Source organism: Canis lupus, chromosome 32, assembly GCF_003254725.2.
Source record: "Canis lupus dingo isolate Sandy chromosome 32, ASM325472v2, whole genome shotgun sequence".
In the NCBI taxonomy this organism is placed as follows: Eukaryota; Metazoa; Chordata; class Mammalia; order Carnivora; family Canidae; genus Canis; species Canis lupus.
The window spans coordinates 2,281,954-2,304,786 of record NC_064274.1 but is presented as its reverse complement, the minus strand read 5'-3'; the positions used below and the strand labels follow the sequence as shown (position 1 = coordinate 2,304,786).

The 22,833-nt window shown below is 35.1% G+C and overlaps 1 protein-coding gene across 7 annotated transcripts in view; it reads left to right on the top strand.

Annotated features, from left to right (window-relative positions):
• The window catches only part of CNOT6L (CCR4-NOT transcription complex subunit 6 like), a 113,871-nt gene that overhangs the window by 10,190 nt on the left and 80,848 nt on the right, over nt 1–22,833 (top strand). The window contains exon 1 of one of the 7 annotated variants that reach the window (XM_049104910.1): nt 7,971–7,990. The exons of the other annotated variants lie outside the window; for them this stretch is intronic. The gene's annotated coding sequence lies outside the window, so the exon portion shown is untranslated. Of the gene's footprint in view, nt 1–7,970; nt 7,991–22,833 lie in introns of those variants that run through there. 7 annotated transcript variants of the gene reach the window in all.

Below are 22,833 nucleotides of genomic sequence, written 5' to 3'. Positions count from 1 at the left end.
CATGATTTAAAAAACCTTAAAATTCAATATAAGTTAGCCATTACTGTTTCTTATTGCTAGGAACCATACAAGTAAATAACAAGTCTTAAATATTGGTGAAATCAATATTTAGAATAGGATCTGAAAAATAAAATAAATAAATAAATAAATAAATAAATAGAACAGGATGTGTTTGACTCCATAATACTTACCCTTTCACTACTTATACATATAAGGGATTTAAGCCCTGGTAAATAGCAAGTGTAAGCAGAATATGCTAACTGACAAAGACCATTTAAATGCTATAACATATAGAGTACATATGGGTTTGTAATCTACAGGGATAAGGAGGAAATAGAAGTTGATCTCTTTATGGTTAGGAGAAGAAAGAAAAGGAAAAGGTAGTGGAACATTGCAGCATCTTCCTTGCTTGTCCTCCCAGCAGCTCCTTTAACTTCTGTTCCATCGTCACCAGAGAAATCTTGCAAAATTCATTTGACATTGCTTCAATTCTCTCCTTAAAATCCTTCAATAGTAGTTACTATTTTTTGGTTGCTTACTATGTGCTAAGGACAGGAGTTGGTGTTTTATATAAAGGGCTTTATGTAGTAAATATCTTGGCCATGGGATTACATTATGATCTCTGTCCCGTATTCTTTGTTTTTTGTTGTTGTTGTTGTAGTTTTTTTTATTCTTTTAACAATCCTTTAAAAATTGGTACACCTGTGTGGCTTAGTGATTGAGTGTTTGCCTTCGGCTCAGGGAGTGATCCTGGAGTCCTGGAATCAAGTCCTGCATCGGGCTCCCTGTATGGAGCCTGCTTCTCTCTCTGCCTGTGTCTCTGTCTCTCTCTGTCATTCATGAATTTAAAAAAAAAAAAAAAAAAGTAAGACCATTCATTGCTGGCAAGCCAAGCTATAGTTTGCTGACCTCTCTGCTAGGAGATTTACACAAAATTTTCTTAGAATCCTGGCAAAATTGATATTATTAATTTCTGTTTTATAGTTGAGGATACTGAAGCTCAGAGAGGCAAATTTGATGAAACTCACAAAGCAAGGAAATGACAGAGCTCAAATTCAGATTTAGGTCATTGGAATTCCTAAACCTGTGTACTTTCCAGGATATCCTGCTGTTCTTTATTTTAATTTTTTTTTTTTTAAGAAGGAAGTGGAGACTTCATAGGAGTATATGTAAGACCCATTATGATCTTGTCCTTGCGTACCTCTCCAGTTTTATCATTTTATTACATCTCTCTCCTGAACCTACCTATTCCTTAGGTTTGCCATACTGAATGACTTATAGCTTGGTTTATGGTTTTATATATACCTATAATACTTTGTGATCTCATTGATTTTTTTTGAATAATTCACCTTAGATTGCTCCTACTCTGAGAAATCTTACCTGATGACACTTGGTTGTTTGCTTTATGCTCTTTCAGCTTCCCTAGCATCTTGTGCATTCCTTTTATATAGCATTTACCATATTGTCTTGTATTTACCTGGTTTCTCTTTCTATTTTTCCATCAGACTGTTGAGTTTTTAAGAGCAGGGATATCTCACTTTGTAGCCCAAGTGTTTGCAGGGGTTAAACCCCTACTCGTATCAGTGTACTTAGTGTTTAGTATATATTAGGGACTTAGTTACTTTTACCAAACGAATAATCAAATGGCATTGCAAATGATAGAAATGACATCAACAAATAGGTAGTAGCAGAAAGGCAAATCCACATTCAAGTATGAGAGGGAAATTTGGTTAATTTCTGGTTAACTTCCAGAGCTTCAGTGGCAACCAGGAAGCTGATAAGGCATATTGGAACATGATTTTTTGGGATGGGTTTGAATGCCTAGGTAAGGAATTTTAGTTTTATCCTATTGTTCACCTCTAGAGCAGCTAAGTGGTCTTTTACATCTATAAATTCAGGGTCTCATATTAATGTCTGAATTTTGTTATAATGTTTTAGACACTTCGTAAGACATAGCAATATATTACTTTTGATTAATAGTAATTGCAGATGTGGGTCTAGAATCCTGTAATTACAAATATGACTCTTAAACACACTGATAGCATTGAGTGATCTTGAGCATGTTGGTGGCAATTTGAAATAATTATTTAAGAATATCTGGTTGAAGTATGCAGAATCATTTGAGATCAGAATAGAAAGAGGGAGGCTCTTTTTTAAGGAGTTAAAATATGAAGTGCTAAGTCAAGAAATAAATCTGTCAATCAGGGTAGCCACAGCTTTTAATAAGGTGACATTGGTGGATGGAAATGAAGGAAGAAGTCAGAATATGAAGGAAGAAGTCAGATGACTAAGAAATCAGAAGGGAGGGGGAGACAGATTGAATTCTGTGTTAAATTGATTAAAATTGGGATGATTTCTCTTTTTCCCCTGGATTTAGTCCCTAATTGCTTTATGCCTGAATAATTAGAATATCCTCATGATTTTGATGTCCTTTCCTACCTCTAATAGATAGGTGGTATATTTGGATATGGGTGGATTGTTTGATGGTATGGATCCTTTGGCAGCCTGGAGAAGGCCGCCATGGAGGCTTTTTAGAATAATGTGGTTTTTAAGGAGATTTTATTTATTTCATCATGAGACACACAGATACATAGGCAAAGGGAGAAGCAGCCTCCCTGCAGGGAGCCCGAGGCAGACGCTCAACCATTGAGCCACCTAGGCATCCCTAGAATAATGATTTTTAAGTGGATGAAAGAAAATAAGATTAAAAAGGAACCTGTTACATTAAAATACTAAAATGTAAAAAAAAAAAGATTTGTGATATATTAATATATTAATGTATTTGCCTCTTTATCAGTGCATTTAAATTACAGGATCTAGTAGTGAATATAATAACTACCATAATTTTTAAAAAAGATTTTATTTATTTTTTCATGAGAGACACAGAGAGAGAGAGGCAGAGACATAGGCAGAGGGAGAAGCAGGCTCCATGCAGGGAGTCCGATGTGGGACTTGATCCTGGAACCCCAGGATCATGCCCTGAGCCAAAGGCAGACGCTCAACTGCTGAGCCACCCAGCCGTCCCAATAACTACCATAATTTTGAAGTAGTGGTACATACAGATGATATTTTGAGCTATCTGTAACAACTATCACGTGATAGGAAAATACAACACGTTAGTGACCAAAAATCATAGGTACTGCTAATGTTAGCTCTAATTGAAAGAGGTACTTAATTTTCTTTTTTTTTTTTTTTTTTGAGGTACTTAATTTTCATTAGATATTAGTGAAAGTGGTGTTGTGATTTCTTTCCTATGCAAATTTATAGATTTCCTAAGGTTTATGGACCCTAGGTTAGTAATCTTTGCTTGTATTCTCTCCTGGTTTACATCTATTTTGTGTATTTTTGTCATACTACTGTCTTTTTTTTTTTTCCACATGGCAATATTTTTTTAAGTCTGCTTTTGGAAATAACATCTGTTCCTTATATAAAAAATTATATTGAGGGATCCCTGGGTGGCGCAGCGGTTTGGTGCCTGCCTTTGGCCCAGGGCGTGATCCTGGAGACCCGGGATCGAAACCCACGTCGGGCTCCCGGTGCATGGAGCCTGCTTCTCCCTCTGCCTGTGTCTCTGCCTCTCTCTCTCACTGTGTGCCTATCATAAATAAATAAAAATTAAAAAAAAAATTATATTGAAAAGTATAATTTCCTGGTCATCTTATCTTACAGAGACAAGACGGTTAGTAGTGTTGAACCATTGTCTGTTTCTGGGCAATAATATGTGCATATATACATACATAAATAGAATGATTCTATATGCTCTTTTTTATATTGCTTTCTGATTTAACCAGCATATTGTCATTTTTTCCATCAGTAGATATGCCTTATGCTTTTAAAAAATTGATAGCATTTTTTAAAAAGAGATCACTATAGTATAAAAATCATGTTTATTTAATTTTTTAAAAAGATTATTCGACAGCACAAGCAGGGTAGAAGTAGGCAGAAGGAGAGGGAGAAGCAGGCTCCTCACTGAACAGAGAGCCCGATGTGGGGCTTGATCCCAGGGCCCTAGGATCCTGACCTGAGCCGAAGGCAGATGCTCGGCTGATGAGCCACTCAGGTGCCCCTCAAAAACCACTGTTTTCAAGTATACACTTTAGTGGTTTTAGTATTTCACTGTGTTGTGAACTACCACTATTATCTAATTTTAGAACATTTCCGTCACCCTCAAAAGAAACCTTAATCCCATTAGCAATTCCAGTTTGCCTATTTCTTCATCTACTGGCAACCACCAGTCTACTTTTTCTCTTATGGATTTGCCTACTCCAGGCATTAAATATAAATGGAATTACACAATCTATGACTTTTTGTGTATGGCATCTTTCACTTAGCATAATGATTTTAAGATTATTTTGTGTTGTGGCATGTAATAGTACTTTGTAAGTTTTTATGGCTGAGTAATATGCTGTCATGGGCATATATTTTGTTCATCTGTTTATCAACTGATGGATATTTGGGTTTCCGTTTTTTGGCTATTACACATAGTCCTGCTATGAACATTCATGTACAAATTTTTGTGTGGACATATGTTTTCAGTTCTCTTGGGTATAAACCTAACAGTGTAATTACTGGATCATATGGCAGTTCTTTTTCAATTTTTGGAAAATTGACAAACTTTCACAACAGCAGCATCATTTCACATTTCTACATATTATGCTTTCTAATGTCTGGATTGTAATTCAATTTATTGATATGCTACAATTCAATCCCCTACTGATGGGCAATTAATTTCCTTTGACAATTATCAACATTAATGCAAGGAAAAGATTCATAAATGCACTTTACACTTATTTATTTATATTTATGTATTTTTAATGGGGGGGGTACAGAAGGAAAGGGAGAGAGAATCTTAAGCAGGTTCCACACTGGGTGTGGGCTTGATCTCACAGCCCTGAGATCATGACCTGTGCCTAAATCAAGAGTCAGATGCTCAACTGACTGAGCCACCCAGGCTCCCTCTATCACAGTTTTTTAAAGGATGAATTTCTAGAAGTGGACTTGCTGGATTAAAATGATTACACATTTAAAATATTGATACATCATGTTGGGTTATCCTTTAGAAATGTATAAAATTATATTCTTGTCAACTGCATGATGGGTACCTATTTTCCCAAACTCTTATTTACATTATTAATCTTAGCCATTCCGATAATAAAGTCATATGTTTTTTAAAATTTGCAATTATTTGATTAATAGGGGAGTTATTTTTTTTCACTTTTTTTGGCCAGTCTTTTGTAATTTGCTTGATCATGACCTAACTTTACTCCCAATTTTTCTATTGGGGTGTTTACATTTTTTTCTTATTGATTTGTGAAAGTTGTTTTTATTTTAGAAACATTACCTCATTCTCTATTATAAGTATTAGATACTTTGCTCCCCTTTCCTCTTGATCTTTTGACTTTATGACTTAACTCTTTGCCTTACAGATAGTACATTTGTTTGTATCATTTAATCTGTCTTTTTTTTTTTATGGTCTTCACCTTGTTTAGAAAAGTTTTCTGCACTCCAAGATTATAAGATTATTATTCTGCATTTTCTTCTATAAATGTATGTTTAGAATTAAGTTTGTCATGATTTAGTAGAAGAATCTTGGGTTTTTGGGGATCCCTGGGTGGCTCAGCGGTTTCGCGCCTGCCTTTGGCCCAGGGCGTGATCCTGGAGTCCCAGGATTGAGTCCCGCGTCAGGCTCCCGGCATGGAGCCTGTTTCTCCCTCTGCCTGTGTCTCTGCCTCTCTCTCTCTCTCTCTCTCTCTCTCTCTCTATGTCTATCATAAATAAATAAATAAAAATAAATCTAAAAAAAAAAAAAGAATCTTGGGTTTTGTGGTTGGAATTATCCATATTCAAATTTCATTTTAGTCATTTACTAACAATGAGCCGTTGGGTGTTTCACAGCTTCTCCATTCAGCTTTGTCATTGATAAAGTGAGAATAATATGTAGTTTTTATTTTAGTGAAATTAAATGTGATAATGTGTTCAAATCTTCTAGCACAGTGTTGACACACAGGTCATTCAGTGCCTGTTTTCTTATCTCTCCCACTCAAACTCTGTCTTCCTTCAACCTATGTATAATCTGATTCAGAAGATAAGAGAGGGGAAGTTTTAAGATGTAGAGGGTGGTCCTCAGTTTTAGAGAAATCATACAGGATGAGCTGATTAAAAAGAGGATTGAAAATTGATTTAGTAATATTAAAGTTTTTTATGTTTAATAAGAACAGTTTTCATTGGAGTGATGAGAAATGGCTATATTTTAATAGGATGACTACTAAGTAGAGCAATACAGAAGACATGAGGGATGAAAAGTACATATGGGACATTACCCATAATTATATACATCTTTGAGAAACAGTTGTAACTCTTCCTATTTCTTTCATTGTTAGGATGCTGGTAAGAGGACAGGGATAACAATACTAATACATATATAGTATATGTGTATATAATTTATAGATAAATTTAGGCCATTTTTACTTTTAAAATTACAGTCCTTGTAGCACATTTCACAGTTAGTCCATCAGACTGGTCAAGAACATCAGACCGGTAGTTCTTGACTATTTGTATTTTATTCTTCTTAGTAGCCCTTTATGGAATTTGCATACATTCTCCATTAAATTATAGTTATTTGTAAAGAGTGATAAATATCCTTTGTACAAAGCAACTTTATGTGTGTTTTAGAAAGAGATGGGAAATACATAAATGTCATACAGTAATCATCATTAACATTTTTCTTATAAGGTTTTTAGGGTAACGAACACAGTTCTAATAATTAAAAATGGCTTTTTTTTTTCAATTTTTAAAGATTTATTTATTTATTCATGAGAGAGACAGACAGAGAGCAGTTGAGACATAGGCAGAGAGAGAAGCAGGCTCCTTGCAGGGAGCCGGATGTGGGACTTGATCCTGGACCCCGGGATGACGCCCCGAGCTGAAGGCAGAAGCTCAACTGCTGAGCCACCTGGGAGTCCCAAAATAGTGGACTTTTTAAAAAAGGTTTTATTTACTTGAGAGAGCAGGAGAGATAACATGACGGGGGAAGGAGCAGAGCAGAGGGATAGAGAGAAGCAGACTCCCAGCTGAGCAGGGAGCCTGATGTGGGACTCTATCCCAGGACCCTGAGAAAATGACGTGAGCTGAAGGCAGATGCTTAACTGACTGAGCCACCTAGCTGCCCTCAAAATAATGGATTTTTGACAGATGTTTATTATGTATTTTTGACAAATGTTTACAAAGCAATACACTTTTCCTCTTTCTATAAAATAACCTCAAAATATTTTTTTTTTTTTTTAAAGATTTTATTTATTCATGAGAGAGACAGAGAGAGGCAGAGACATAGGCAGAGGGAGAAGCAGGCTCCCTGCGGGGAATCTGAGGTGGTACTCAATCCCAAGCACCCTGGATCACAACCTGAGCCAAAGGCAGACGCTCAACCACTGAGCCACCCAGGTGCCCCTCAAAGTTTTAAAAATTTGTTAATAAAAATATTTATTTAGATATTTCTCAAGTGGAGAAATAGACTTGGAGTATGTGTAATTGGGATTTAGAAAATGTTGTCAAATTCTGTTCCTTGACTCTGTGTAATTGCCCTTTTTTCCTAGTATGTTGCAAGTATACTGTCCCCATTTTGTCAGCCTCAAAACAAGAAGGAAATTCTGTATTGGTTAGCTTAGGAGGAAGGTAATGAGTTTAAGTAACAACAGGAAATTTGCTTTTCTGTGACCTTTGATGAGTTTGTAAAGTTGGCATTTTGACTGCTGAATTGAAATTCAGAAGAATTTTATGTTTAGTTTGCTTTGTTGCTTTTGCAGAGTTATCTATCTGCTAGGAAAAAAAGTAGGAATCCAAGTTAAAGACTCTGCTACCTTTGTGGGAAGTAATGAACAATATTCATCCTTCTGACAAAATCTGGGTATCTGTATTTTACAATGGCTGATTTTTGCTTTCACATAGGACCAAAGTATCCTTTTCCTGGAACCAAGCTTGACTGAAAGCCTTTGTAAGTTCTTATTCTTTATCTTTTTTAAGCAACTACTTTAGGAACTATTTGAAAGCTGACACCCCTTCCCTTCCAACCTTTTCCGCTTAGTACAAAGCACAGCTTTCTTGGCAATCATTTGTATGAGTAGAGTGGTACTCTCCTTAGGCATTTATTCATGCCAAAAAGTTAAGGATTAGCTCTATTGTTTGATGCTGTTTTGGATCAGTGTGAGTCAGCGTTGGCCCTGCCATTCATTCATTCATTCATTCATTCATTCATTCATTCATTTATATTTATAGATTTTATTTATATCTATCTATCTATCTATCTATCTATCTATCTATCTATCTATCTATCTAGATATCTATTTGCAGGCAGAGACACAGGTAGAGGGAGAAGCAGGCTCCATGCAGAGAGCCTGATGTGGGACTTGATCCCAGGACTCTGGGATCATGCCCTGGGCCAAAGGCAGGCGCTAAACTGCTGAGCCACCCAGGGATTCCCCTGGCCCTGCTTTTTAAATTCTTTCATAATTAAGATGCTGGCACCTTAGAACCCTTTCCTGGATGGAGCTTTTCTTTGTGCCTTACCAAGTTTTAGAGTTTAGTTAACTAAGGTTTTTCTGTTTTACTCTGCTACTTTTTTTTTTTTTTTTAAGTGGGCTCCACACACAGCTTAGAGCCCAATATGGGTCTTGAACTCACAGCCCTGACATCAAGAACTGGGGTGAGATCAAGAGTCAGATGTTTTATCAACTGAGCCACTCAGGCACCCCTACTATGCTATTTTTAATGGAATCTTGTACATTTAGATACTGTTTTTCCAAATTGTAAATCCTGGTTTTCAGATAAGTCAAACTAGTTTTAAGACCTTTTAAATGCATATCTTATTGAGTATATCTAATTCTGAAGCATTGTATTGTTTGGTTCAGGTTAAAAGTATGGGATAGTTATTTTGGTTACTTGCAGACTTTCATATCAGTCAAATCTTAAAGTAAATCCTTAAATTATTTTCTAAAGAAATAGAAAAGCTAAAATAATTAGCAAAGGTATGCATTGTGAAGAGAAATTTATTAAATTTTTAGCTTTTGATACTGATTCAATTTTCTAGTAACAGAAACCAGTTTCTTGAATTAGTGTTTATATTTTCTTGATGCAGTACAATATTCTTAGTTTATACACAGATGACTTTTTGCTCATATAAGCCAACTCAAGATATTATATTTGAAATACTAAAATTTTTGGTTTTATATATTAATAGAGAGGAAGAGCCTGAAATTGGAAGGTAGGAGAAGGAAAAGGGTGAAGTATTTTACTTTGTATGAAATATTAGAATGTTACTTTATTGTATGTGCTGCAGAAGGGAGCCCTAGAATGTTACTTTAGGTTGTTTTATTTTTTTCACATTTAAACATGTTGACTGAGTCCAGTTTTTCTAGTGGATTTGTCAAAGTTGATAAGAACTCTCAATTGTTGTTATGCTTACTTTTTAACAATGTGGCTTATCTGGGTGATCTGTGATCTTTTTACAGCTGCCCTTGCAACTTGTCTCAGAATCTGAACATATTTACTCTTGACTTTGACTCTTACTTTGACTTTTTTTTTAGCAGCAAAGATGTTTTCATTTCTGGTAGTTGAAGACACAGACTGTGCTGTGGATTCTTGTTAACTCTTCTTTCAGATTGCACATCCAATTGAGGAGAATACTTTCCTTTGGGCAGTACTCCTTACTGATTAGCAGTTTTAGGAGAATGCTTGAAGCAGATTTTCTGATATTGTAGACATCCTTGTGAATATAGTACTGTGCTTTTGTTCTTTCCCTCTCTACTTAATTTTCGTAGGTTTACTGTAGGGAAAAAGAAATTCAGATGAGAATTTGCAGCAGTTGGATATGGACCTTTCATGATTAGTATGCTACAGAGAATGCTGGAGAATAGACAAATGACTTTCCATTTTTATCCTTGAACACATGCCAGATGTATTGGATAGATCTGTCTTGACTACATAATAACATCTTGAGTACATAACAGGATGGAAACTTTGTTCTCCATCTGTGGCTTTTTTCTTGCTTACCTGGATATCTTAGAGATGTGAGTACTTTGAAGTTAGGCTGACAGTGAATTGGAGGATAAGAGTACAGATTAAAAAAAAAAAAATCCCAAACCATTTTTTCTTATTTTGTATCTGTGTTAGTGAGGAAGTAGGAAATGAAAGAAAGGAACTGCTAGTATAAGAATTTGTTAAGAGAAATGGGAACATGGTTTCTCTTGTGTTATCTCTAAGTTTGTTGAATAGTTAGCTGCTAAATTTGTTGTTTCTATGTCAGAAAAGTAAACTTTTTGAGTTACTGTGTAGACTATGCAGGTTACTTGGATTCAGGGTGTTAAGGGTGTGACGGTAATAAGCTGTGGTATCTTGGGTCTCCAGCTCTGTTATCTACACATCTATCCTTGGGGTTCATATGAAGAAAAATGAGAATTTAATTACCAACTTCTTAGTATAGAAATTGTGCTGGACTGTTTCAAAGTCAGTACCTGTTTGGACCTCCTATTACTCAATTCCCCTTTTCTAGACCATTTTTTTTGAAAATCAGTTTACCTGAAGAATCAATTTGCTGAAATTATTAAAATTGTTTTCTTTTTAAAATTTTAAGTCCAGTGTGGTTAACATGTTGTGTTAATTTGTTTCCGTTGTACAATATAGTGATTAAAAAATTGTTTTCTTTCACCCAGCAAAATTATTTTGAAAGTTTTCCATGTTCTTGTGTGTGTAAATAGGTCATTCCTTTTCCTTGCTGAGTAATAGTTCATTGTTGTATTTACTACTTTTTATTTTTATTTTTTTTATTTTTTTATTTTTATTTTATTTTTTTTACTACTTTTTATTTATCTACCAACATGTTGATAGTCATTTGGGTTGTTTCTAGTTTTTGGCTATTACAGATAAAACAAAGAACTTTGGAGATCAATTGAGTCTTTGGAAATACTTTTTCATTTTTGTTGGGTGAATATTTAGTAGTGGGGTGTCTAGGTCATATAGATATATATTTAACTTTTTGAGAAACCACAAAACTGTTTCCCATGGTTGTATCATTTTTCATTATATTCAGTGTATAAGAGTTCCAGTTGCTCTACATTTCTTAATTGGTCAGTCTTTTTAATAATAGCCATTCTAGTAGGTATGTAGTGGTATCTCATTGTGGTTTAATTTTAATTTCTCTAATGACTAATGACATTAAGCATCTTGTGCTTATTTGCCATCTATATATCTTCTTTGATGAACTATATATTAAAATGTTTTCTCCATTAAAAAAGTTTTATTATTGAATTTTAAGGGTTGTTTATGCTGGATACACATTCTTTATTATATATGATTTGCAATTTTTTCCCAACCTGTAGATTGTTTTTTCATTTTCTTGTTGCCATTCAAAGAAGAAAAGTTCTTGATTTTGATGAAATTCAACGTGACGATTTTTTGTTTTCTGGATTATGCTTTTGTGTTATTTAAGAAACCTTTGCCTGACTTAAGATCATTAAGGTTTTCTTCTAGATGTTGTATAATTTTGGCCTGTACATTTACAGTTTCTTCTGCTTCTCTAAAATAAGACATAATGAAAACTCCTACAACCTAGAATTTTGTAATTACTAGTGAATTAGTGATATAAATTAATACATGTTACTTATTTTACTTTGTTTTGTTTTTTAAATATTTTATTTAAATTCAATTTGCTAACATATAGTATAACACCTAATGCTCATCCCATCAAGTACTCTCCTTAGTACCCATCACCCAGGCACCCCCCCCCCCGCCCCTTCTGAAGCCCTTTGTTTCCCAGAGTTAGGAGTCTCTCATGGTTTGTCTTTCTCTCTTATTTTTCCCCTCTCAGTTTCCCTTCTTTCCCTTATAGTCCCTTTCACTATTTCTTATATTCCACATATGAGTGAAACCATATGATGATTGTCTTTCTCTGATTGACTTCTCTCAGCATGATATCCTCCAGTTCCATCCAGGTTGAAGCCATACGGTAGGATTCATCCTTCCTGACTGCGGAGTAATATTCCATTATATATATAGACCATGTCTTTTTGTTTTTTTTTAAGATTTTATTTATTTATTCATGAGAGACACAGAGAGAGAGGCATAGACTTAGGCAGAGGGAGAAGCAGGGAACCCAATGTGGGACTCGATCTGGGACCCCAGGATCATGCCCTGAGCCAAAGACACACGGTCAACCACTAAGCCACCTAGGTGCCCCGACCACATCTTCTTTATCCCTTCACCTGTCAAAAGACATCATGGCTGCTTCCAGTTTGGCTATTGTGGACATTGCTGCTATGAACATTGGGGTGCAGATGTCCCGTTGTTTTACTACATCTGTATCTTTGGGGTAAATACCCAGTAGTGCAGTTGCTGGGTCATAGGGTAGTTCTATTTTTAACTTTTTGAGGAACCTTCACGCTGTTTTCCAGAGTGGCTGCACCAGCTTGCACTCAATCTGTTTAACTTTTGTTAATATCTCATTGCCATAATTACTTTATAATAACTCTTGAATCAAGTAGTGTAAAGTTTTTTAAAATTTTGAGAGAGATTTTGAGATTTTATTTGAGAGAGAGAGAGAAAGCACAGGCAGGGTGAGGGGCAGAGGGAGAACCAGGCTCCCCACTGGACAGGGAGCCTGTCATTATAGGGCTCAATTCCAGGACCCTGGCATTGTTCCCTGAGCCGAACACAGGCACTTAACCGAACCGACTGAGCTACCCAGGTGCCCCTTAGTGTAAACTTTTAATTTTATTTTTCCTTTTCAAAATTGTTTGCCTGTTCTAGGTCCTTTCTATTTCCATATAATTTTATTTTAAGATTTCTTTATTTTTAAGATTTTATTTTTAAGTAATCTCTATGCCCAACGTGGGGCTTAGATTTACAACCCTTAGGTCAAGAGTCCTGTGTTTCACTGACAGCTAACCAGGTGCTCTTCCCTTTACATTTTAGATGGAGCTTGTCATTCAGTCTCTACAAAAACTACATGCTGGGATTTGATTGAAATTATTACATTGAATCTATAGATCAATTTGGGGAGAATTAACATCTTAACAGTGTTGAATCTTCTGTTCTATAAAGATGATGCATATCTCCATTCATTTAGCTCTTTAATTCTTGTCACTATGTGGTGTTTTCAGTATCCAGGTTTTGTACATCTTTTTCTTTTTTTTTTTAATTTGAATATAGTTGACACAGTGTTACACTGGTTTCAGGTATACAGCCTGGTGATTTAACAAGTTTTATGTATTTTGCTATTTTTCCACATTTCTTTTCATATTAATCCCCAATATTGCATAGTTTTTGATGCTACTATAAATAATATTTATTTATTTAAAAAATGTTTAAAGAGTTATTATTTTTTTTTAAGATTTTAGTTTTTCAGAGGGAGAGACATAGGCAGAGGCAGAAGATCCTAATTCAGGACTTGATCCCAGGACCCCAGGATCATGACCTGAGCCAAAGGTGGACGCTCAACCACTGAGCCACCCAGGTGCCCCTATAGATAGTATTTAAAAAATTTCAGTTTCTGGGGCACCTGGGTGACTCAGTTAGTTAAGCATCTGGCTCATGATCTCAGGGTCATGAGTTCAAGCCCTGTGTTGGGCATCATGCTGGGTATGGAGCTTACTTAAAAAAAAAAAGAAAAAAGCAGTTTCTAAGTTCTTGTTACTTGTATATCTTTCCCAAATCTATTTTATTTCTATATATTTATCTAATATCCTACAACCTTGCTAAACAATTAGTTCTTGTATCTTTTTTGTAGATTCTGTAGGCTTTTCTACATATACAAAATCATGTTGTTTGAGACCAAAGATAAGTTGATTCCTCCTCCCAGGCTCATGCCTGTTAAATTTTTTTCTGTGTAATTGTGTGGGCTGGAATATTCAGTACAAAGTTGAATAGAAGTGAGAGCTGACATCGTTACCTTGTTCATGATCTCAGGAAAGCATTTAGAGATTAAGTGGTAAATATTAAGTATGATGTTACCTATGGCTTTTTTATAGATGGTATTTATCAGGCTGAATATAGTCCCTTTTATTATTTGAGTTCTTTCTTTTTAGATAAGAATGGTGGTTGGATTTTGGTGGTTTTGCTTTCTAATCTGAATATAAGTGGATTATGTTGATTTTTTTTAATGCTAGCCTTTGTATTCTTGAGATAATACCACTTTGTATGATGTATTATCCCCTTTATTTATTTTTAGATTTGATTTGCTAAAATTAAAAAAAATTAATGTGCTATCTGGTTTTGATGTTTTATAGTGGTCACTTCAATTTTATGGAAGAGCTTGTATAGACTCATACTGTTTCTTCCTTAAAAGCTATCCAGGGTTGAGAATCACTGGACTGAATACGATCATCTGTTTCTATTTGTAAAGTTTTAATTCTGTTCTTATATAATAGGTTGTATACATTCTCATAAAGAACAAGTTCTATGTCTTACACTACTTAATGAATGAACCTCCTTGGAGATAAGTAGGATAAGTTAGGTTTTGGTAGGTACAACATGGAGCAGGTTGATGTTTGATTTGAATTTTTTGGTGAAGCAGAATTACTAGGAACTAACTGAGCATCTAATAGAGGAAAAGTCAGGATTTCATATACTTAGTGGTATGCTAGAGTTGGCTTGGGCTGGTTTGAAAGAGCCAGCTATTAATTTTTCAGGAATGTTGCAAGCTGGTTATTGAGTTCAACCTATTGAAAATTAAATTACATAACACAGAATTAAACCCTGTTAGAAACAAATGCTAAAAAAAAAAAAAAGAAAAAGAAAAAGAAAAAGAAACAAATGCTGAATACTCATCATTTTCTCACATAGGGCTCCCTGGAGGAGCTCGCTTTTCCCTCTGCCTATGTCTCTGCCCCCCTCTCTCTATGTCTCTCATGAATAAATAGATAAAATCTTTCAGTGCTGAAAACTCACTATTTTACTATTATAATTTTGAGATTATTTACTTCTGAAATACAATATAATGATATGTTACTGGACATCCTGTTGACAGCTTGAAACCTGACTTTCAAAATATGGGTAATATTGTACCACAAATACACATGGGGGTATTTGCACCACAGAAATAGGCACATGCCACAAATAGAGATTAATTTGTTGATTGTCTAGTCTTAAGAAAATGATGAGGAAATATTAATCCAGCTTATTTTTTTTCATGTACCATTACAAAATTAATTATATACTCAGGAATGAAGTAAATCTCTGCAAATTATGAAAAATAAACATTTAAACTACACATTTTTTTTGATTCGATGTCCAGTTAGGTGACATATAGTGTAATGTTAGTTGTGGGTTTAGATTTTAGTGATTTGTTACTTATGTACAACCCCCAGTGCTCATCACAATAAGTGCCTAGCTTAAAGTTTATTATGCTTTGAGTCGATTGTGAATGGCACAAAAAATTAAGGAAACATTGTTCCGTATTAGACAGTCATTATCGGCAAAGATATTGCTCATGTTTAGCAGCACCCATGACGTCTACTTTACTAGATGCCATTAGCACCATTCCCCCATGTGACCACCAGAAATGTCTCCAGATGTTTGCCAGATACTTTAATGAGCAAAATCACAGCTAGTTGAGAACCCACACTTTTATTTTTGAAAGATTTTATTTATTTATTCATGAGAGACACAGAGGGGGCGGAGACATAGGCAGAGAGAGAAGCGAGCTCCTCCAGGGGAGCCCAATGTGAGACTCCATCCCTGGACTCTGGGACCACGCACTGAGCTGGAGGCAGATGCTCAACCACTGAGCCATCCAGGCAGCCCGAGAACCCTCACTTTTAGAGAGGATTTTAGTGTGTGCTGTGATTTGAGACTGATTTGTTATTTTAGTATTTCTTGGGAGTAATGACCATTGTATTAACCAGTACTTTACTTTTTTAGACAGCCATTAGTTTTATGCGGTAGATCTTTCTTATTTTAGTATAGCTGCTTGATTTAGTTGTGCTACTGGGGTTGGTCAATTGATGACTCCTTAAACTGATGGCTTAAAAAAAAAAATCCTTTCTTGCCCGTATTGATGTGTGGATATATGGAGTTGGGCACCTAGTGACGTTTTCAGTGGATAACACCCAGGCTTAACTTTTTGTATGTCTCTCTACACTTTGGTTTCAAAAAGGACAGGGAATCACATACGAATTTTATTTTTTTATAGTGTGCTCAGAAGTGGTTGGGGAAACAAATACTTTCTACCCCTAGAAAGAAAATTATTGCTTGGAGTTAGACTGTTGTCCTCAGGGGCATTTAAAAGTGACCTTTAGGCTCTTAAAAAAAAAAAAAAGTAACTCAGGGTATTTTATTTGAATTAAAATTATTAAATAAAGAATAAATACATTGTGAAATATTATTGGTAGTATGTTACCAAAACATGCTTTTAAATATAATGTTTATGTTTCAGATGTGTGTATGTGTCTATATTCTGGGAAGAATATGGTTTTGAATCTCTAAATTAAAAACCTCTATCATTTCCTTTAGATGTAGTTTGCTTTATCAGGATATTTTTCATAATTAAAAAAATACTGTTACATAGGTATATGAATGATTTATAGAAGAAAAATATATTACATTCATAGCTTAAATAATGCTGAAGGAAAATCAAGTTAATTTCCTTAATCAGAATATGGAAGAAGCTTCAGGAAAATATTAGGGGTGTAACAGATGAATAAACCTTAGAGAAATTGTATGCTATAGTGTATCTTCTATGATTGAGACTTTGAATAACTAAACATTTCACAGAAAGGCTTAAAAATAATTTCCTTTGATCAAAGAAAATATAGATGTCTCAATTGACAGTGATCTCTTTAACTGATTTTGTGATTTTTTTTTAATTGCGTTTATTTGGCAGAATTTTGTTCACTTTTGTATTCACTTTTGTGTATTTTAGAGTATAAGATTGTTACCTTGATATTTTTGCAGGTATCTGTAGGTAGTATATAACTTTCTCAGTATTGATAACATGCTAGGTTATTAGAATTATGACTAGGATTATTTTAAAAAATGAAAGTTTTCACAGGTAATCTTCAAATATTTGATATTTGTATCAATATATCTTCAATGCATTTGATAATGCGTTTTTAGTTTTTAATTAAAAATAATAGCGAAATACTATATACCTATTAGAATGGCCAAAAACCATTTGCAGCACCAAATGTTGGAGAATATGTGGAGCAACAGGAACTCTTTCATTGCTGATTCGAATGCAGAATGATACGGACACTTTAGGAGACTATTTGGCAGTTTCTTATAGAACTAGACATAGTCTTACCATATGATCCAGCCGGCAGTCATGTTCATTGCTAGTTATGCAAATAAACTGAAAACTTATATCCACATAAAAACTTGCACAGAGATGTATATGGCAGCTTTATTTATGTTTGCTAAAACTTGGAAATAACCAAGGTGTCCTTCAGTAGGTGAGTAAATAAACCCTGGTACATCGAGATAATGGAATGTTATTCAGTGCTAAAAAGAAATGAACTATCAAGCCATAGGAAGATCTAGAGGAGCCTTATTATGCATATTACTAAGTAAAAGAAGCTGGTCTGTTAAGGCTGTATAATGTATGATTCCAGCTATATAGCATTTGTGGAAAGGGCAAAACAGTGGATGTAATCAAAACATCTGTGGTTGCCGGGAGTTAGAGGGGAGAGAAGTATGAATAGGCAGAGCACAGAGGATTTTTAGGGCAGTGAAATTATTCTATATGGTGCCACAATGGTAGATACTTGTCATTATAGATAATGTTGAAATCCGTAGGATGTATAATAGCAAGGCTGAACCCATTTGTAAACAATGAACTTTGGGTGATGAAGTGTCAGTAAAGATTTATTGATTGAGACAAATGTACTACTCTGGTACTAGATGTTGTTGGGGGAGGGTTACTGTGTGGGGACAAGGAGTTTGTGGGAACTCTTTCTGCCAATTTTGCTGTGAACCTAAAACTTCTCTAAAAAAAATTATTACTATAAGGTCCTTTCTTCATATTATAAGAATAATTTATTGTCTGTATAGAAAAGTGAATATAGCTAAATAAGAAAAATAAGAATTACTCCAAATTCTGATTCTTTCCTACCTTTTTTGTATATGTTGGTACACACACAAATATATAAGTTTTGTTACAAAGATGAGATTATGTTATATGTAACCAGCTTTTGCTTTCAGTTAGCAATACATCTTGAATGCTTTCCCACATACTTAAATGTTCAGTGATTTTTAAAAACTGAATTAGTGCCCATCCACAATTGGAGAATAGACTTCTGGTTTTTAGAGAAATGCTTTTTACTTAATATAGATTACCAATTTTCTGGTTGGGCTACCAAAAAGTAAATATCCACACTATACTAATTGCAATTTAATGTTTTTCTTTGGGATTATTTAGTGCAGAACTGTAAGTTAGCACAAATGGTGGGTATTAGAACCAACTGATAGAATTCTGGGTAAACCAATTTTTGTAGTATTTTATGTTTTATGTAACTTTGAAAAATTCATTAAGTCCCATAGGCTTAAGTAAATAATAGGATTTTCAGGCAGTTGTTAGAGGAAACTTATACTTACTACCAATATAAAAGAGTGTTTTTTTTTTTTTTAAGATTTTATTTATTTATTCATAAGCGAGAGAGAGGCAGAGCTCCTGAGAAGCAGGCTCCCTGTGGGGGAGCCCGATGTGGGACTTGATCCTAGGACCCTGGGAAGAGTTACTGGTTTTATTGGAGGCTAGTTCTTTAAAGCAAGGAGAATGATACTTTGATTGCAGTTAATTGTATTAACGTTGTATAGAATATATGGCCTTTTAGTTACTCTTATACATACTTTTGTCACCATTTTAGAATGACTAGCATCACTGGAGAGTTATTTTTCACTTAATTCATTTCAGAATCATCCTCTAAGAACATGAGGGTTTATTATTTGGTATATTTTTTGTACTCTAATTTCCCATCTTAAAAGAGAATCATAAGGAATATGAAGTTTAGGAAATTTTTTTCCCTGAAGACAATTCATTTGTCTAAGTTTTATGGAGTTGAATTGCTATAGCTCTTTTTCTTGCTATATTTGTGTATCCCTGTATAAAAATTAAGTTTCATTGTCTTTTATTAAATAAGTATTAATTTAGACATCTTATGATTTTTTTTTTTTAAAGATTTTTTATTTATTTATTCATGATAGTCACAGAGAGAGAGAGAGAGGCAGAGACACAGGCAGAGGGAGAAGCAGGCTCCACGCACCGGGAGCCCGACGTGGGATTCGATCCCGGGTCTCCAGGATCGCGCCCTGGGCCAAAGGCAGGCGCCAAACCGCTGCGCCACCCAGGGATCCCTCTTATGATGTTTTTAATGCAGCCATTTATGTATACATTAAATTAATGGTGTTTTTCACTAAATATGTGTTAATTCTGATTTTTTTTTTTTTAAGATTTAATTTATTCATGAGAGACACACACAGAAAGAGGCAGAGACACAGGCAGAGGGAGAAGCAGGCTCCATGCAGGGAGCCTGACATGGGACTCCATCCCACTCTCCAGGATCACGTCCTGGGTGGAAGGCAGTGCTAATGCGCCAAGCCACCTGGGCTGCCCAATTCTGAAATTTTTGAATAGGAATTTGGGATAGCCTAAAAATATTTCTAAAATTATAGCCAAGTATCACTGAGTAGGAATTTTTAATTAACTTTCATAAATCATAAATTTGGGAGTTTGTTGCATTTCTTCTGATGTATAAAATCATTCTTTTAGATGGAATAGTCTAAGTCTAGATCCTACCTAACATTTATTTCATGTAGTTTTCATATGTATTTATATTTCACATATGTTTTCAAAATCTGATAGATTTATTTTAGAGCTAGAAGGTAGCTAGTTGCTGACCTAAAGAATCCTGAATGTAGAGATTATTTGTTTTAAGTGGATTCTCTCAATTTCAAAGAAGAATATGAGTATATATTTTAGAATTGGATCTTATGGGGCAGCGCCGGTGGCTTGAGGTTTAGCGCCGCCTTCAGCCCAGGGTGTGATCCTGGAGACCCAGGATTGAGTCCCACATCAGGCTCCCTGCATGGAGCCTACTTCTCTCTCTGCCTGTGTCTCTGCTTCTCTCTCTCCTCTCTGTGTATTCTCATGAATAAATAAATAAAATCTTTTTTTTTTTTTTAAAAGAATTGGATCTTATGCTAACTGGATCTGTTCACTACACTAGTAATTATAATTGTGCATGCTGAGAAGCTTGGGTTAAATGTGATGACAGTTAATGCTATGCTGTAATTTGCTTTTATGATGCAAAGAGATAAGAATATTTTTATTTTTCATATAAGTACATGGCTTTTAAGGCATTTATAATTTCTTTAAGAATGTGATAGCTGACTCAGTAGAAGATATAGGCCCACTTGGAAGTGTGACTAGAAGAAATGCTATTGAGAGAAGAAAAGTAAAAGGGAATGAAAGAAGGAAGCAACCAAGATTAATAGTACATGTTTATTATTAGACTTTCTTATGGCTGGTAGTTATTTATATTAGGAAAACAGTCTATAGAAAGAAGTCAGGAAAGCAGAACAGACTTTTGAACTTTCCATGATCTTTCTTCTGTCCTCCCATACAACACAGTTTCATCATATTTAGTGTGATAGTTTTCAGCAACCCTGCACTGCTTGTAATCCCCTTCTCTTGTGTGTGTTGGGGGAGTGGAAGGAGAGAGGGAGGGATTTTACTTTTCAAGTGACTCTGATCACATAAACCCTCTTGGTATTTATTAGTTAGTAATAAAATTGACTTATTGTGACTCTTTGACATTAAGTTACCAAGAGACTGCAAAATGCTGTGGATTTAACTTCTGTGATTTTACTTGCAGGTCAATTGATGCTGTTTTTAGGCTAACGTATTTATAAATGCCTTGAAGAGAGGTTAAGAGATAGGGAAATCCTACATCTTGTTAGTTTATTTTCCATTTTTTACTCTCTTAATGGTTTTTGGATGTTATAGCAATTTTTCCCCCAAGGTCTACTTTACCAAGAGACAAGAAGGCTTAAGTTATTTTATTTTCTGAGTATATTTCTGATGGTAATATTGTGAGTAATTATAAATTAACCAGTATATCTAGGTCACATCACAAGAAAACTCACTCATTCCTTTTCCAGTCTCCTTCCATCCCTAGCCCCTGCTAGCCACTCATCAGTTTTCTGTCCCAATAGTTTTTATTCTGGAATGACATCTAAATGGATTCATATAGTATATAGTCCTTAAGAAATTGAGATACAGTTGAAATATAACATATTTTATTGTATTGCATAATGATTTTATATATGTCTATATTGTGAAATCATTACCACAATAAGTCTAGTTAACATCTGTGATCACACATAGATCTGATTCTCTTATGATGATAACTTTAAACATCTACTCTCTCTCTATTTTTAAAGTAAGCTCCATGCCCAATGTGAGCTTGAACTCATGAACCCAAGATCAAGAGTCTCATGGTTTACTGACTGAGCCAGCCAAGTACTCCTAAATATCTATTCTCTTAGCAATTTTCACATATATATAGTAGAGTATTAACTATAGTTACCATGTTGTACATTACATCCCAAGGACATACTTTTTAACTGGAAGATGTACCCCCATTACCCATTTTGCCCATCAGTCTATTGTGTCTATAATTCAGTTGTGTGTGTGTGTGTGTGTGTTTAGATTCCATGTATAAGATCATAAAGTATTTGACTTATTTTGCTTAGCATAATGCCTTTAAAGTATATCCATGTTGTTGCAAATGAGAGGATTTTCTTCCTTTTTATGGCTGAATAATAATCTGTGTTGGGGGTGTGTATCTATATGTGTGTGCATTATAATACATTTTCTTCATGCACATATCTGCCAATAGACACACAGTTTGTTTGCATGTCTTGGCATTGTAGATAATGCTACAGTGATCATGGGGATGCAGGTTATCTTTTTGAGATAGTGATCTTGCTCCTTTGGATATATACTCAGAAGTGGAATGTTGGATCATGTGGTGGTTCTATTTTTAATTTTTTTAAAGATTTATTTTTTTTTAGATTGCATGAGGCGGGGAGAGCAGCAGAGGGGCAGAGAGTTTTAAGCAGATTCTGTGCTGAGTGCAGAGCTTCATTTCTGAACCCTGAGATCATGACCTGAGCTGAAACCAAGAGTCAGATGCTTAACCAACTATACCACCCAGGCTCCCCCTATTTTTAATTTTTTGAAGAACTTCCATACTGTTTTCTTCTAGTAGCTACATCAGTTTACATTTCTACCAGTAGTACACAAGGGCTCCCTTTTCTTTGCATCCTTGCCAACACTTGTTATATTTGGTCTTTTTGATGGTAGCCATTCTATGAGGTGATACCTCATTGTGGTTTTGATTTACATTTCCCTGATGATTAGTGATGTTGAGTCCCTTATTGTATGTCTGTTGGTGTTCCTTGGAAAAATGTCTATTCAGATTGTCTACCCATTTTAATTAATTAATTAGTTTTGCTACCCAATTTTTATTCATGAGAGACACAGAGAGGCAAGAGACATAGGCAGAGGGAGAAGCAGGCTCCCTGTGGGGAGCCTGATGCGGAACTTGATCCCAGGACCCTGGGATCCTGCCCTGAGTCAAAGGCAGATGCTCAACCACTGAGCCATCCAGGCATCCCATCTACCCAGTTTTTTTTTTTTTTTTTAAAGATTTTATTTATCCATTCATAGAGATGCAGAGAGAGAGAGAGAGGCAGAGACACAGGCAGAGGGAGAAGCAGGCTCCATGCAGAGAGCCCGACGTGGGACTCGATCCAGGGTCTCCAGGATCACGCCCCGGGCTGCAGGCG